Source organism: Musca domestica, unplaced genomic scaffold (assembly GCF_030504385.1).
Source record: "Musca domestica strain aabys unplaced genomic scaffold, Musca_domestica.polishedcontigs.V.1.1 6, whole genome shotgun sequence".
Taxonomy (NCBI): Eukaryota; Metazoa; Arthropoda; class Insecta; order Diptera; family Muscidae; genus Musca; species Musca domestica.
The window spans coordinates 8,014,425-8,031,164 of record NW_026712363.1 but is presented as its reverse complement, the minus strand read 5'-3'; the positions used below and the strand labels follow the sequence as shown (position 1 = coordinate 8,031,164).

Genomic DNA, 16,740 nt, shown 5'->3' with positions numbered 1-16,740 from the left:
ACGACACGATTCACAGTGTTTTGCAAAACGGATCAAGTGTTGCACAGAAGAAGGAGTCGTATCAAATGCAGCAAGATACTAGTCAGTTAGAAAACATTCGCCATATTTCAACATAATCATGTATGAAATTCTGTATTAATATTTGTGTCCTGGTTAAACAATGCACTGAAATCTATTGACGTAGATATGAAGGGTTTTTCTAAATATCTAAACTTGTCACTGGTCATTTGAAAACCAGGCAAATCGTCTCAAATCGTTTAACACGTTCCACGTACCTGTCTTGTCCTAAAACATTACAGACATACACAACATAGCAGAAATATATCAAGAAGACCTTCTTAAATATTGGAATTTATCATAGTGATTTGATTTTCAAAACGATATTTCAGCTAAATAAAATGTGATTTTCGTTAAACGTAAAGTACATTCCGTAATCTGGTCTGTAAAATAGTTTAATATTGTAGATAACACCTATTTAACGTCTCCACTGAAGTTTGCATGTCGATTTCTGAAATGAGACATTAAGTTGTATTCGTATGGTAAACTTTGTTTGAACCACTTCAATGTACCAAATATCCAAATCTTCAAACTAAATGATGTGCTGATTGTTCATGACTGTGTACATTTGTTATAATAATTGTATTCATTGACTACAAAACTCATGTACTTCGAAGGCTTATTTTTTGCTCTCAGGAATGTTCTCGTTTTACCCAAATTAGAATTTCAATTAAGGTAAATCAATTAAGGTTTTAAATAGTTCTTTCTATTGCGAAAAACACGAACCCTAAGTTCTGAAGTGAAGTTCTTAAGTCAAATCAAAAAGAAAAAAAGTTTCCTTTTTAAGCCTTTATTTGCAGTAATTGCAGCATTGTTAGCTTCTTAGCCCGTATTTGCATAAAACCAGTATTTTATCATTATGAGGTTGATGAAAGAAGATTTAGAAAAGACAAAAAACCAAAACGCAGTTCTTGTTCCTTTCCTTGATGTACAATGAACCGACAATGAAGGAGCAAATGTTGAACACGTCCCTTGAATAATACCCAACTTTTCCTCTCAACCCAAAATTGTTGAAAGTTAGTTTTTTTTTTTTTTCTAAATTCTAAATAAGTTTGCTCGGTTGTGTGTGTTGAGATTTTGTGTTGGTGTACAAGGTGTCAACTACATGCATGCATTTTAAATTTAGAATGCCTCTCTGTGGCTTATAGTAGGAATACTCTATTACCCCACTCTTCTCTCTCTCTCTCTCTCTCTTCGTGTCTCTGTCATTTGAATATATGTCCTTTGCATGTCTGCGGCTAAAGTTCTAAAATATTCTTTTGTTGATGGTATTCGGGATATTTGTAATTCGTTATTGCTAACTCAAGACATGTACTTTTTGCGTGTACACGCGTACAACTACTAACATATAATACACATGCATAAGCAAGTGCATTTCCTCTACATAGCCATATCATATGTGGAAAATGTGTATTAGGATGTTTTACAAATTCATGAATAAATTGTATAGCAAATAATATATACCACTCCAAGTGAGAAATATTGTCCTGACTATTGACGATTTGGTGGAAAAACTACCCACTATTTAAAAAATCAGTTTTAGGTCTATTGGACAAATATTTTTAAGAAGCAATTGCTAAGACCTTAATGGTCTTAATACTAAAGACATCGATTGTCGGATCGGTAAAAGTTTCTAAATCGACCTACATCAGTAAATCGATTCACTTTCAACTATCCGATAGTGAATAAATTATTTAAACTTTAGACTCTTTGCACTTGCTCTATTTAATTAAAAATTACAGAAATTGTCCATGAACCTAGCAGTTTGGAAATGCTTTAAATTAAACAGGAAAATAAAGGTCAAAAGTTAGGCGGGTGACTATATGATACCCATCGCCACTATGCATATTTAGTAGATCTACTCGTAACAAATAAACGTTTATATTTAGAATTTAAGTTAAGTAAATCCTCCAAAATTTGTGTTGTAAATTAAACCACGCTTCATTATTTTTTAGTTCCTCATAAAATATTGTTCATTACCACATAGTTGTAAGGGTGTTATGTCTTTGTGTATTTGTTTGTAACAATGAAAAGAAAGCAAGTTAGACCCATAGTTAATTTTGAAGATCTTAATATAATCACTTTCTGAGTCAATTTATGGATGCCAGTCCGTCTGTCCATGTATTTTTGTGAACAAAACGCAGTTCACATCCACTCACATCAGCACTCGCCACCCAAGAATGGATGCAGAATGAGGTTCCTCGCTTCACTTCCAGCACACAATGGCCACCAAAATCTCCGGATACCAATCCGTTGGACTATTGCATCTGGAGTATTTTGGAAAGCAAGGTTGGCACTAAAAAACACCAAAGTATCGATAACCTCAAGTAAGCGCTTCGCCGGGAATGGGCCAAAATACCGCAGAGCAACATTCGGGCAGCGTGTGACGATTTCATTGACTGTTTGAAGGCCATAATGCGTGCCAAAGGTGACCAATTCGAACAAATCTAAACTTATTCTAAAATTTGATGCTATTTCCCACATTTTTGCTTTAATTCAATAAAAAATTTAAAAAAAAATGTAAAAATTACGACTTTTGACTTTGTTGCAGTTTTTTTATCTCACCCTGTATATTTACCTCTGTCAATGTTTTAACCAAAAAGGGCTTCCATCAATGGTTTATTGCATTTGTTAAAATTCCGCAAGCTTTATTTCGTGAATGTTATGGTACTTAATGGAGTGTCCGCAAGTTAACATTTAGTTCTTTAAATAATTGGGTTATATATAATTATTTTTCTTTTAAGCAGTCTATATTTTATTATTTTTAAAATATATACTTTTTTAAATAAATAGGCCTTCTCGCTCTATGAAATAAAATAAATTGTTGAAATGAAGACCGCCATTAGTTCTGCAAGCAATAACCAATATTGGAATGATTGTACATTTATTTCCCTTTGTAAACTCTAATGCAATTTTTTGAAGGAGATACGGTATGAAGGCAAGCCCGATATAAAGTCGTAAACAACATTTAAATGTTCTTAAAGCGCTACAATTAGGCGCTTGCAAATAAACTTAAATTAGCGTTTCCCCCCTTGCTCGTACTATTTATTTTGGTAATCGTATTTCGTATGTTTTTAGGATTCTCTCTCGTAGAAAGTATTTTAATGTATACATACATTTTCCTCAGCATAACCCTTGCTTTTATAAATGTCTATTTTACCATTATCGTTTTAGCCAACTTTGACTGGCGCTGAATGGAGGGCGTAACACAATGACATAGAACAAAAACCGCAACAGGCGTAGTGCCTCGTTTCACTTGGTCGCTTTTACGGCATCGTATAAAAAGAAATATGCTTGTATATATTTGTGTGTGTGTGTGTGTGTCTTCGTTCTCCCCCATTTGCATTTTTCTTATGTTGTTGTTTTTAGGACTATTGTTAGTTTTTGTATTTTACAAAAGGCTTTTTTTGCTGAAAACAATCCCCATTGCAACACAACTGCAGCAACTGTTTTTAAAGTACAAATGCTGCACCAACAACAACAACGAAAAAATAAACAATAACAAGAGAACCGGAGGTTTTTGGTATCAACAGCAGTGATATAAATCAAAATTTGAGTTTTTCCTTTCAGCCAATTTGGTTTTTTGTGTTTGGGATTTCGTATCACATTCATCGTCATTCAATAATTGAAGGAACAAATAAAAATTCACATGAATACCTTCCGTTTACATTTTTGACCAGTTTTGCTAGCCAGGCTTTGCTGCGAATTGGCCCAACATTATCATTTTTCATTTTCCTGATGGCCTGATTTTTTTTCTCTAGCAAACATTTGCCGATTCCAAAGACATTGCTAATGAAATGTTTTCCCCATTACAGTACACATTTCATTCGCTCAGGTCTATTCTCATATTTTATTACCCATTCGATTCTCCATCACACTGTCAACCAAACGGACCAGAGGAAATCAAACATGTCACTCGAATGATATGATTCCTCAGTTTGTATTCGTTGAAAACAAAGTGAAGCATTTCAATATGCTTGCTGTCCGGTCAGACATGGACACAGGTGAAGTATAACAAACAAAAGGCAGTATTCTTCTTCCTTTCAATGCCTGTCGGATATTGAAGAACATTTTTAAACTATGCTCTCGAATTCCCATCATTACTGTACTTTTTTTGAGATTCCATTTCGTAATTCAGTTCATGAAAAAGGAAGGTGGTCACGAATGAGAGAAATTTATACATTTTATCTGCAATGGGCGAGGGGAAGATTAGGGTTGTCGTACAAAATACCTTCTGCTGAGAAATCATCAGGTGTACTTTAGAATAGAGACGGAATTTGACGCTACTGTTCATGGTATACAAGAAATCATCATAACAAAACTTTAGGCTTAAGTGCAGTCATTATGTAAAACTAGCCAAAATTAATCGATTGATTGATTAACATTTCCCATGATTTTCGACACTTAGAAAAAATTATTTATCACAACAACACGATGAAAGCTTGGACAAACCCCTTCAAAATAACTTAGATTCAGCGGTAATTTAATATAGGAATGTAAGAGAACATGGAACTCTGTTTACAATTTTGCAAAAAAATACTATCCTCTACAAATATTAGAAGTCAAATTACAGGCAATTCGGTATGGAGTATGGCAAAAAAATTTAATTTTTTCCAGAGGTAGGTATTTTTATCCTGTTTCCGGTAAAGTATTTTTTTCTTATTTGACCCAAAAGTCCGGATCCAAGACCCGGGTTTGGCCCAGATTTAGGTTATTTAAAACTGTCCCGCAGTTGTATCGAAATTATTGATTATTTGGACCCGGATTTTTTAAAAAAATTCTCACAAATGTCAAAAAGGCCACATTTTCATAGTCCGCAAAACTTACGCCAATTTATTGTTGACACTTTAGGCTTTCCAAAATGCTACAATATGTGTTATTATCTTTCTTGGATCCAGAGATATTTGCCTTTGAACCTGGACGAGCCTATTACGTTCAGTACATTCTGTTGAGTTTTTCTAAATTGTATGACTACACGGGTTACGCGAAATAAATTATTTTTTACTGGAAACATCATTTTAATATACTGAACATAATCGGCTCGTCCAATTTCAAAGACCTATATCTCTGGATCCAAAAAAGATAATAACAAATATTGTATTAGTTTAGAATGGTGTCAACAATAATTTGTCATAAATTTTGTGGGCCTTTTTCGATGTTTGGGAGATTTTTAAAAAAATCAGGGTCCAAAAAATCAAAAATTTGTTGCTTTTCAAATGATTTATATTTTGTCCCTATTGGTTTAGTTGATCCGGGTCTAACCCGTGTCTTGAACCCGGACTTTCGGGTAAAATGCCTGGGTCCGTTCCCAAAGAAAAATGCTTTCCAGTAAAAAGAGTGCAAATACCTACCTCTGAAAATAAATTCAAAAACCATCGAGAGTTTTTACTGAACTAGGGTGAAGCCCTGAAAAATATTACAAACAAGGAAAAAAAGTGAGAGCCTTATTAGACAGGTACTGATGCAGTCGCTGATTACCTATATCTGAATGTCAAACAATTAACAGCACAGTAATGTCTTGACAAAATTTACTGCAAAATAATTTACAACCATCACTTGACGTCAATAGAATAATTGGACACTTACCAACACGGATATTTCAATGTATATATCATTCGCAATAAGCCCTGCAACGGTGCAAATCACTGATATGTTCCCATTTCGTCACTATCGCAAAGAGTAAACAATATTGAAGCATTCCTCCTCTCAGAATTCAAGAGTGTTTCATTCATTTCAGGGGACTCAATCAGAACACGTGTGTTGTGGCATCAAGGAGAAGTTAAATTTATAATGCGGATCAACAAGTCCGTAGAATTGGCTAAAAATCGATGGTTCTGCAGTTAGTGTCAATATTCCTGTCCGGTTAGTTTTTCAATCTCGGAAAACCATGAATTAACAACTATATTTCTTTAAAATATATTGCATACAGAAGGATAACAGTTTTATGAACAGGAATTCTAGGAAAGTTTAGCCGAAAATAATTCAAATATAATTGGCGAATTTATGTAGGTATATAATTCTAATATTTTTTAATGTTCTATGAGGGCTAAACTTGCGAATATCTTATTTAACAGCCCATTGTTTCAATAATTTATGGAATTTTTATATATGTTCCAAAAATAGAAAGTTATAATAATGACATTGGAATAACGACAGTTAATTTATTTGTATACCCTCCGCCATTCTATGGAGGGTATATTACTTTTGCCATTCCATTTGCAACTCCTCGATATATTCGTAGTAGACCCTACAAAGTACATATATTCTGGATCAGCGCAAAATTCTAAGACGATGGTGATGTCCGTCCATCTGTCTGTCTGTTGAAATCACGCTATTTTTCGAAGGAATCGAGATAGAAGGCTAAAATTTTGCATACATGCATATTTTCCTAGTAGGCTGGTTCAGTTCGTAAATAGGTCATGTCTGCCCACGTCGTTCAGCCCCCATATAACGGTACCTCCCGATGATTTTAGCGACATTATTTACTGGAATTATTTCAAATGTTGTTTTTGAAGTTGGTAATGGGTACTACGCGTCTTCGTATAACCCCCACATAACTGTACCTCCCGATATTCGGTATTTTGATGATTTCAGCAACATTATTCACCGGAATCATTTTAAAATTCGTATTAGTAGATGTCCCGCTGTCTATCTGTTGAAATCAGGATACAGCCCACATTATTTGACATAGAGCGTCAAAATTTAGCAGCACAATTTATATTGTGCCTAGGATGGTTGTTATTGAAAATGAGATATATCGGTTCACGTTTGGTATAATCCCCATATAACAGTACTTTTCCATATTCGGTATTTTGATGATTTTTGCCAAATTTTTTTCGCGGATTTGTCTAAAAATCGTATGTATTGGTCCAAGTTTTGGTATAGCCCCCATATGAGGTACCTCCCAATATTCGGTATTTTTGTGATTTTTGCCACATTTTTTCATGGATTTGTTTAAAAATTGGTATTGGGCTCTAGTTCGTATGGCGAAAAATTGTACGTATTGGCAGGACCCCATATAACGGTACCCCTGATATTCAGTATTTTTATGATTTTTACCACATTTTCCTACGAATTTGTCTAAAAATTGATATTTGTGGGTCATAATGGGTTCTAACTCGTATGGCGAAACATTGTATGTACCACGTTTGTGTATAGCTCCCATATAACGATACTTTCCGATACTCGGAGTTTTGATGATTTTGTGGCGAAAAATTGTATGTGTAGGTCCACGTTTTGGTATAGCCCCCATATAACGGTACTTGCCGATATTCGATATTTTGGTAAAAATTGGTATTTTAGTTCATAATGGGTTCTAGTCCGGTGGCAGAACATTGAATATTTAGTTCGACATTTTTCCTATAGCGCATATATAGGTATCGTTATATATGCGCTATAGGAAATGTCGAACTAAATATTCAATGTTCTGCCACCGGACTAGAACCCATTATGAACTAAAAATACCAATTTTTACCAAAATATCGAATTTTGATAATCCTAGACACATTGGAGGGTATTAAAAGTTTGGCCTGGCCGAACGTAATGTTATTTTACTTGTTTTTATTCAAATTAATATTTCAAATAACAAATATTTTATTATAATTTTTTTGATGTGCACGTTAAACATTTTTATAATGTAATCATTCTCTGATGGAGAACATTTTCATTGTACTAGCTAACTGAGTAAGTGCCCCTCTCTTTTTATGCATACATACATACATACGTACATATATACCGACATACATTTCGGCCCATTGCAATCAATACATTTCCGTTTTTATGGATCATTGGATGGAGAAAAATGTGAATTTCATAAAAACTTGGCGTGTATGTAATTTCTTCCTTATGCCAATTTCCTTCGTACCCTCGAATATCCGTTGCATTTTTTTGCTCGCTATGATAAAGTGCTGAATTAACTCGATTACAATGCACTGAAACACACAGCAGAACTATTATCATTGTTGACTCTGTGTCAAGTAGATTTCAGCTCGAATGGATGTAAAGAGAATGGTAGCATATTTTATGTAAGAAAAAAAAAAAAAAAAACACCTGCACTATCTGTATTTCAATATAAATATATGATGTGTGCGATAATATACATTACGATAGAGCATACCTAAAGTAAAGCAATCTATAATTTGAATTTGTGAATTAATTTCGATGTTGAATCCCACGTAAACTGCAAATATTTAAAATACAGAAGAATTTAATATTAAAGATGTTCAGCGATCATATCATTTCTTAACATATCGCTCGGCTTTTGTAGAAAAAAAATGTTTCGATCTATGCCACCCAGAGAACGAACAAACTTGTCTTACAAATTTTTCTTTTCTTACTATGCTGAAAAACAATAAGGAGGACTGTTTCACCCTCTTTTCACTTGGTAGGCGAGGATTGGATCTATTTGCCCTTACCGTACCAGCTGTATGGATTTTATTTTGATTGAGAATTTTAAGTAATTGGTAGGAGGGAAAATAGCTATCGAAAAAATGCTTATGTGCAAATTCATTTGTTGGTATACACTGGGTTAAGTTGAATACTAAGTTAAGTTGACCACTGAGCAGGGCTTGAATGACAACTTTCCCTATGTGCAGATATATTTGTATAATAGACTGAATCCGAAATGAACTCATCGGTCATTGAAATATGAGGGCGGCGCCTCAATTCCAATTGAAATTGTGATTTTAGAAACTGGCATAAAAGGAATGCCTTCTCAATCAAACTGCACACCAAGTTTTTTTACATTTTTGTGTATACGCCTGGCGACACTGTTGAATGTTTCAATTTTGGTCAACATATTCTTCATTGATTGCTTTTATCCTGGGATAAAATGTCCTTTGCTTGCACTTGTGGCACATAAAATATAACCTCATCATCATCAACATCCGAATGTTCTTCAAGCATCTTCATTATCAAAATCACCACTCTAAATTTTCACAATTTTTTCCGATATTTTCAGATTAAAGTAAATCAGTTTTTTGATTCCGAAATTTACTGTTTTCACAAATCTTACACTAATTTAGATAATGTGTTTAGAAATCAGAAAACTAAACTAATTACATCGAACTGCAGTGTTTTTAAATAGCATACGTGTCGGTCATTAAACGAAAACATCAAAACTAATGGTACATTGGAATAAAAATCCGTCGGAAAATACCGCTCAAATGAAAACCGTTATATGGGGGCTATACGAAGACGTAGTCCTGCATAAGTAATATGTGTCATAGGTTGTAATAACGGTTCCGAACTTAATATACAAAATTTGAAACAATTCCAGTGAATAACGTCGCAAAAATCATCAAAATACCGAACATCGGGAGGAACCGTTATATAGGGGATATACGATGTCGTGGACCTATATAGACAATTCTCTTCCAGGGGATAAAGTACTCACAAGGAACTCCTTGTGTCGATTTTCAGATAATTCCGTTGAAAAATGTTGCTAAAATCATAAAAATACCGAAAATCAGGGGTGCCGTTATATGGGGGATATTACAAATACCGAATATCGGGAGGAAACGTTTTATAGGGTCGTGGACCGATATATAGTAATTTTAGACCCAACAAAAATATTATATGTATATATATATGTATATATATATATATATATATATATATATATATATATATATATATATATATATATATCTATATCTATAAAAGAGGAAAATGTTTGTATGTTTGTTTGTTTGTTTGTTTGTTTGTTTGTTTGTTTGTAATTTATGGACTCGAAAACCGCTGAATAGATTTTCCTGAAAATTTCCATATATACTGCAACATCGCCTGAAAGTAACATAGGCTATATACATTTTTGAATTTCCACTTGGAACTGGAGATATAGCACCAGAATCGGAGGTACCTCCCAAAAATTTAGATTTCATATGCACATATCTATTGATTGGTTGAAGATACAGTCTCCAAATTTGGAATACGTAACGGAATTTGAAACAAAAATAAGTTTGCCAAATTATATTGTAATCGGTTCAGATTTGGATATAGCTCCCATATATATTTTCGACCGATTTCGTTCATTTGATGCCTCAAACACAATATGAATGTTCGATTCCAATGAAATTTGGAATGTGTGACGGGATTTAATCCGAAAATAAATTTGTCAAATTATATTGAAATCGGTTCAGATTTGGATATAGCTCCCATATATATTTTCGGCCGATTTCAAGCAGTTGATGCACCAAACACGCTATGTATCCCCAATTTCAATGAAATTTGAAACGTGTGATACATTTTATCTAAAAAATTGATTTCCCAAATTATATTGAAATCGGTTCAGATTTGGATATAGCTCCCATATACATTTTCGGCCGATTTCATGTATTTGGTGGACCAAACACGATATGTATTTCCAATTGTAATGAAATTTAAAATAAGTAACGGGATTTAATCCGAAAATAAATTTGTCAAATTAAATTGAAATCGGTTCAGATTTGGATATAGCTCCCATATATATTTTCGACCGATTTCATGTATTTGATGCCACAAACACGCTATGTATCTCTAATTTCAATGAAATTTGGAATGTGTAGTGGACATTAAAACAAATATACATTTGTCAATTTTTATTAAAATCGGTTCAGATTTGGATATAGCTCCCATATATATTTTCGGCCGATTTCAAGCAGTTGATGCACCAAACACGCTATGTATCCCCAATTTCAATGAAATTTGAAACGTGTGATAGATTTTATCTAAAAAATTGATTTCCCAAATTATATTGAAATCGGTTCAGATTTAGATATAGCTCCCATATACATTTTCGGCCGATTTCATGTATTTGGTGGACCAAACACGACATGTATTTCCAATTGTAATGAAATTTAAAATAAGTAACGGAATTGGGAGCCAAAATGAATTTGTCAAATTAAATTGAAATCGGTTCAGATTTGGATATAGCTCTCATATATATTTTCGACCGATTTCATGTATTTTATGCACCATACACGATATGTATGTTCGATTCCAAAGAAATTTGGAATATGTAACGGGATTTTGATTAGAAAATAAATTAGTCAAATTATAATAAAATCGGTTCAGATTTGCATATAGCTCCCATATATATTTTCCGCCGATTTAACATATTTGATGCACAAAACACGATACGTATTTCCGATTCCAACGAAATTCGGCATGTGTGGCTAAATTTGGTACAAAAATAAACTTGACAAATTATATTCCAATACGCTCAGATGTGATTATAGCTCCCATATATATACTCAGCCGATTTCACATATTTGATGCACCCAAAGCGAGAGAGACAAAATCTGGCACCAGCAAAAATTGCCAAATTACATTGAAATCAGTTGAGGTTTGGATATAGCTAACATATATATTTCGGCCGATTTCATACATATTATGCACCAAACACGATATATATGACCGATTCCAATGAAATTCAGAATGTGTGGCGGAATTTGGTTATAATAATAAATGTGTCAATTTAATTGGAAATTAGTTAAGATTTGGATATAGCTCCCATATATATATTCTCGGCCGATTTCACATATTTGACGCACCAATTTCAATTAAATATGAAAGGTGTGGCGGAGTTTGGTGTAAAAGTAATTTTTTTAAAATTATATTTAAATCGGATCAGATTGGGATATGATTTTAATAAGAACCATTGACCCACAACGCCCTAGGCTAACACTAAAAAACAACACAACAATTTATTTGAAATACGCTTATTACGGCGAAGTATGTTGCTATCTCGAATTCACTAATTGCAATAGAAATGCCACTCTACTTAAAAAAAATTGCAGTTTCCTGCACGCTTGGTATTTGCTATGAAATAAATAAATCCAAAGGACAAACCCTTCGTGTATGCATGTCATGTTACTGCTTTTGTAATGATTTTGTTTATTAACGCATTAAAGTAGTGCAATATTTTTTTTTAATTTTTAAATTTGTTTGTCTTTATCCAACATATATTCGTAAATAAAATTTTGAATGCATATAAAATCAAAAGGGGTAGCGAAGCGCACCGGGTTCAGCTAGTATATATATATATATACTAGCTGGCCCGGTCCGCGTTGCCGGCCCGTAGTTTTAGTCTTTAATGCAAATTTTGCATAGCATAATATTTCACAAATCTAGCTCATAAAGGTGAACAAATTTTAATATAAATATTGATTCGACTAAATAGAAATAAATAACTATGGAAGGAGGGCAAAATAATTTCTAAATAGTCAAAGTTAATTACGCTTTTACACCCATTACCATAGCACCTCAAATTGCGCATTAGAGTCCCCAAAAAGTCTATGTTCTTGTTCATGGTAAAATTCAATAACGATTAAACAATACCCGCGTTGTTATCCGCCAATCGGTAAACATCACTATAGATCGGCGGGCCTGGGGACTATATGGTGACTGTACCAAAATATTTACGTATGTTGACATTTTTTTGTAAGATGGTTCTCTACTCACAAAGTAGCCTAAATACAGCAAATAATGGCCAAATCAGTTGAAAAACGTGGCCAAGACCACGGTCACAGCTGTCAGGTCAGGGATACATTTATATAAGGGTTATACCAAAACGTGGCCCAACCAATATTCTCTTGGGGGTTACAAATTCAATAGAAAACAACATTTTTTTTCTGACCACCAATTAGATGTGAAAGTGGACTTGGGAATACGCCAATGTGGGGACTTTACTTAAATAAATTCCTATGTGGCAATTATCTGTATGATGGTTCCCTACCCCAGAGTAGCATAAATACAACCTTTAGCCAAGTCAATTAATGAATGTGGTCAAGACCAAAATGGGCCCTACTCTGAAAATTTCAAACTTTATGCGAAGAGGTTCTCTACCTCCTTAGAAACAAAAATGCCAAATAATGGCTAAAATATTAAAAAAGTGACCAAGACACCAAAAATAGCTTAAATCATACGATGGTTATATAAATATGAAATCGGGTTGTCCCTTATCCGTGAGTTATGATCGATATCATGACCTATCTTGAATGTTTGGGAAGAATTTCTGGAAGGATAGAAATCTTTATCTTACTAAAAGTCCCATTCGCTCTACTATTTTCCACCCTTTATATTTGGTATTTTTCTGATTGTACATTGGACGGATTATTGTGACAGGAAAGAAGTAGTTCCACGCTTTGAAATGATCCCCATTAGGCTTTTTCGGCAATTTTTGTTTGTTCAAATGTGTTCGCATCTTCCAGCTGAACCATGATGTCGGCCCTGGAGTTGAAAGGTAGATGTCAGTTGACATCGTATTTCCTACTTATTTCATTTTTTGGTGAAAATTTGTATATAGTGAAAAATTATTCTTTATTTTGTTCGCAAAAAAATTACTGAATTCAATTAGATAATACAAATTGAAAAAAAATTGACAAAAGAAGAATAACACATTGAAAAAATCTTCAACTTGTTCGCTGATTTTTTTACAGCAAATGTTTAAAGATCCTTATATAGTTTGTCAGTAGAATGTACTTCTATTTTAAAATTCGATTCCATTAAATTATTTCGACATCATCTACCGTTTCGCCACCACATAATTCGGTACTACGCTTCCATGTAACTCGCCATCAATTTCATTTCTCAAGAAATCAAGTCAATTAAATAAATTGGTATTAATATTTGAATTCAAAAAAAAAATATATATATAAAAAACACTACAAATGTACATTAGAAAAAAGTAAGTAAAAATGGAAAAAAATCATGCAAAATAAAACATTACTATTGTACATTTCAAAAGTCAAAATGAAAATGTTAAAATATCACATTTTTACGCGATTTTTTTGGATATTATCCTTTTCGGAGAGGAGAAAATTCCGAATTTGTTTGAATCGTTAAAATCAGTCCAGCGGTTCTTAAGTTATAAGCGTAGTAACTAACACAACTTTCTTTTATATATATAGATATATATATATATATATATATATATATATATATATATATATATATATATATATATATATATATATATATATATATATATATATATATATATATATATATATATATATATATATATATATATATATATATATATATATATATATATATATTTTCCCAGTAGGCGGTTTATGTTCATATATGGGTCATGTCAGTCCACGTTTTTGTATAGACCCCATATAACGGTACCTCCTGATATTCAGTATTTTAATGATTTTAGCGACATTATTTACACCAATTTTTTCAAATTTCGTATTCGAAGTTTGTAATGAGTACTACAGCCTATGCAAAAAAATGCGTATGCATGTCCACCTCTTCGTATAGCCCCGATACCATACCATACCTTCGTATACCCCTCGATATTCGGTATTTTGATGATTTTAGCGATATTATAAACTGGATTGTTTCAAAGTTCGTAACGGGTAGTACAGTCTATGACAAAAAATTATTTATGCAAGTCCGCGACTTCGTATAGACCCCATATAAAGCTCATCACTTAGACAGTATTTTTCGAAATTTGTTGAAACTTTTTCAAGTTTCTTCCAACTTAGCTGATTTTTATACCCTACAACATTATGTGATGGGGTTATTAAAAGTTTGATTGGGACAAAAATTATGTAACACCTCGAAATATTGGTTTCCCACATTGGAAAGAATATATGGATCTTCCTATCTCGCAGAGCTGAGTCGATCTAGCTGTGTATGTTCGTCCATCCGTCCGTCCGTCTGTCCATGATAATTTGTAATCACTCTACAGGTCGCAATTATGGCCCGATCCTCACGATAATGAAAATGGGGGTTATGGTCAGAATAGAAGCCTATTGCTTTTGGAGATGATCGCATATTTAGTGGTTGAAATAGACCAAAAACTGAAATAATTTCTGATTTTGCAGATGCTCTGCAGTCGCAATTATAGACAAATCGACGCGGAAGTTAGCATGGGTTAGATCTTAGGCCTGGGCAGACGCCTTCCAGTTTGGGTGGTCATCGGGTAATATTTAGTGGGTGAAACAGACCATAACATTTGTGTTAAATAAAAGTCAAATTTTTCATTGAACCGCGAATATTTGCGTTACGTAGATGCCGATAGTAAATATATCTGATATATATAGCGAAATGTATACAATGTGTATATATAAAGAAAATGGAAGTTAGCTAGAATGCTTATATCTCAAGAATGGTCTCTTGGCATAAAAGAATAAAGAATAAAATCTAAAAAATCACATAAAGAGTTGCGAATAATGATGTTAATATAGAGTTTGTAACATTTTGTGATATATATTTTTTTCAATTTGACTTATAACTTGAAGTGTATATTTTGTAATAGTTTTTCGCCTTACAGAACAGGTTGGGGTTATGAAACTCAAGAAAATTTTTATGAGGGTAGGTTTAGGCTCAAAGGGGCTAGGTCTATTGTTTTGAAAGATGTCCGAAATAGACCAACAACTAAAAATGTTCCTGATTTTTCAGCCGTTATAAAGGTCACAAATATAAACCAAAGGACACGAAATATCGCATGAAGTTAGAGTTTAGAACAGCGATTAGAATGGACCACTACTTTTGTGTGATAAATTACCAACATTTCCATTCTACCGAATGTGAGGAGTAATATTTGGCTGTTAAATAAACAACAACAACTAATAACACGACGGAGTGCGTAAATATTGGGGAAATTCCCCTGGTCAAAAATCTAAGGGTAATATCTGGGAAATGATCGATGACATCATTTCGAAAGCGAAATCTTCCAAAATGGGTTTGAACATAAGGGGGCTTCTAGCATATTCTAGCATATTGTATCACATGGTCGGCCTCGCATGGCTATAGCCTTTGCTTACTTCTTTATTTTTATTTATTTATTTATTATTTTTTTTTTTTTTTTCATTTTATAATATCGGTCAAGATATTTCACACAAAACTCCGATCTTTTTACCAGGCGGTGCGTAGTTTCTACTGACAACACTTTTGGTTGTACTATCACAATTTTCTTACACGTTTAGGTATAGCTCCCATATAACGGTACATCCAGATATTCGGTATTTTGATGATTTTGCCAAATTTCTTCGCGGATTTGTCTAAAAATTGGTATTTATGTGTCCTAATGGGTTCTAGCTCCGTTGGCGAAACATTATATGTATATGTTCGCGTTTTTGTATAGCCCCATATAGCGGTACCTACTTTCGATATTTTGATGATTTTTGCCACATTTTCCCACGAATATGTCTAAAAAATGGTATTTGTGGGTCATAATTGGGTTCTAATGTTTCCTTTACCCTAAGGTGGAGGGTATTACATGTTCGGCCGGCCGAACTTAATGTTTTTTTACCTGTTTTCCTGTAAACTGTTCATGCAGTAGCCTATGTTTTGCTATTTTACTTTATACGTATATACACTTAAACCTGATTATTCTTAAACGCCAAACGGCATCATACATTTGCAGTATTAATTGACAGAAAACGGTATCTTTGTCTTTAGGTTCCCAACAATGGCAATTACAGTATTCCGATTTCTACCAAACTCCATCCAAGAGTATCTATGCAATTGCCATGTATAAGCTATACATACACAACTTTTGCCCGAATGACATCCAATTTATTACACAAATGGTTAATTTGATTTTAATTTCCCACATTTTACGCCATGGCAAGAAGGTCGGCTTTCCCACGCTCTCAAGTGTCTAATTGAAAACGTCCGCTTAATGCTTTCGAGTCATATTATATACCTAGCAGGCACTTGTACATTGAATTACATGGCAATTTA

The 16,740-nt window shown here is 33.4% G+C and overlaps 1 protein-coding gene across 11 annotated transcripts in view; it reads right to left on the bottom strand.

The window, feature by feature from the left end:
* Positions 1-16,740, bottom strand: part of LOC101891514 (uncharacterized) — a 222,485-nt gene that overhangs the window by 172,859 nt on the left and 32,886 nt on the right. The window lies entirely within an intron of this gene.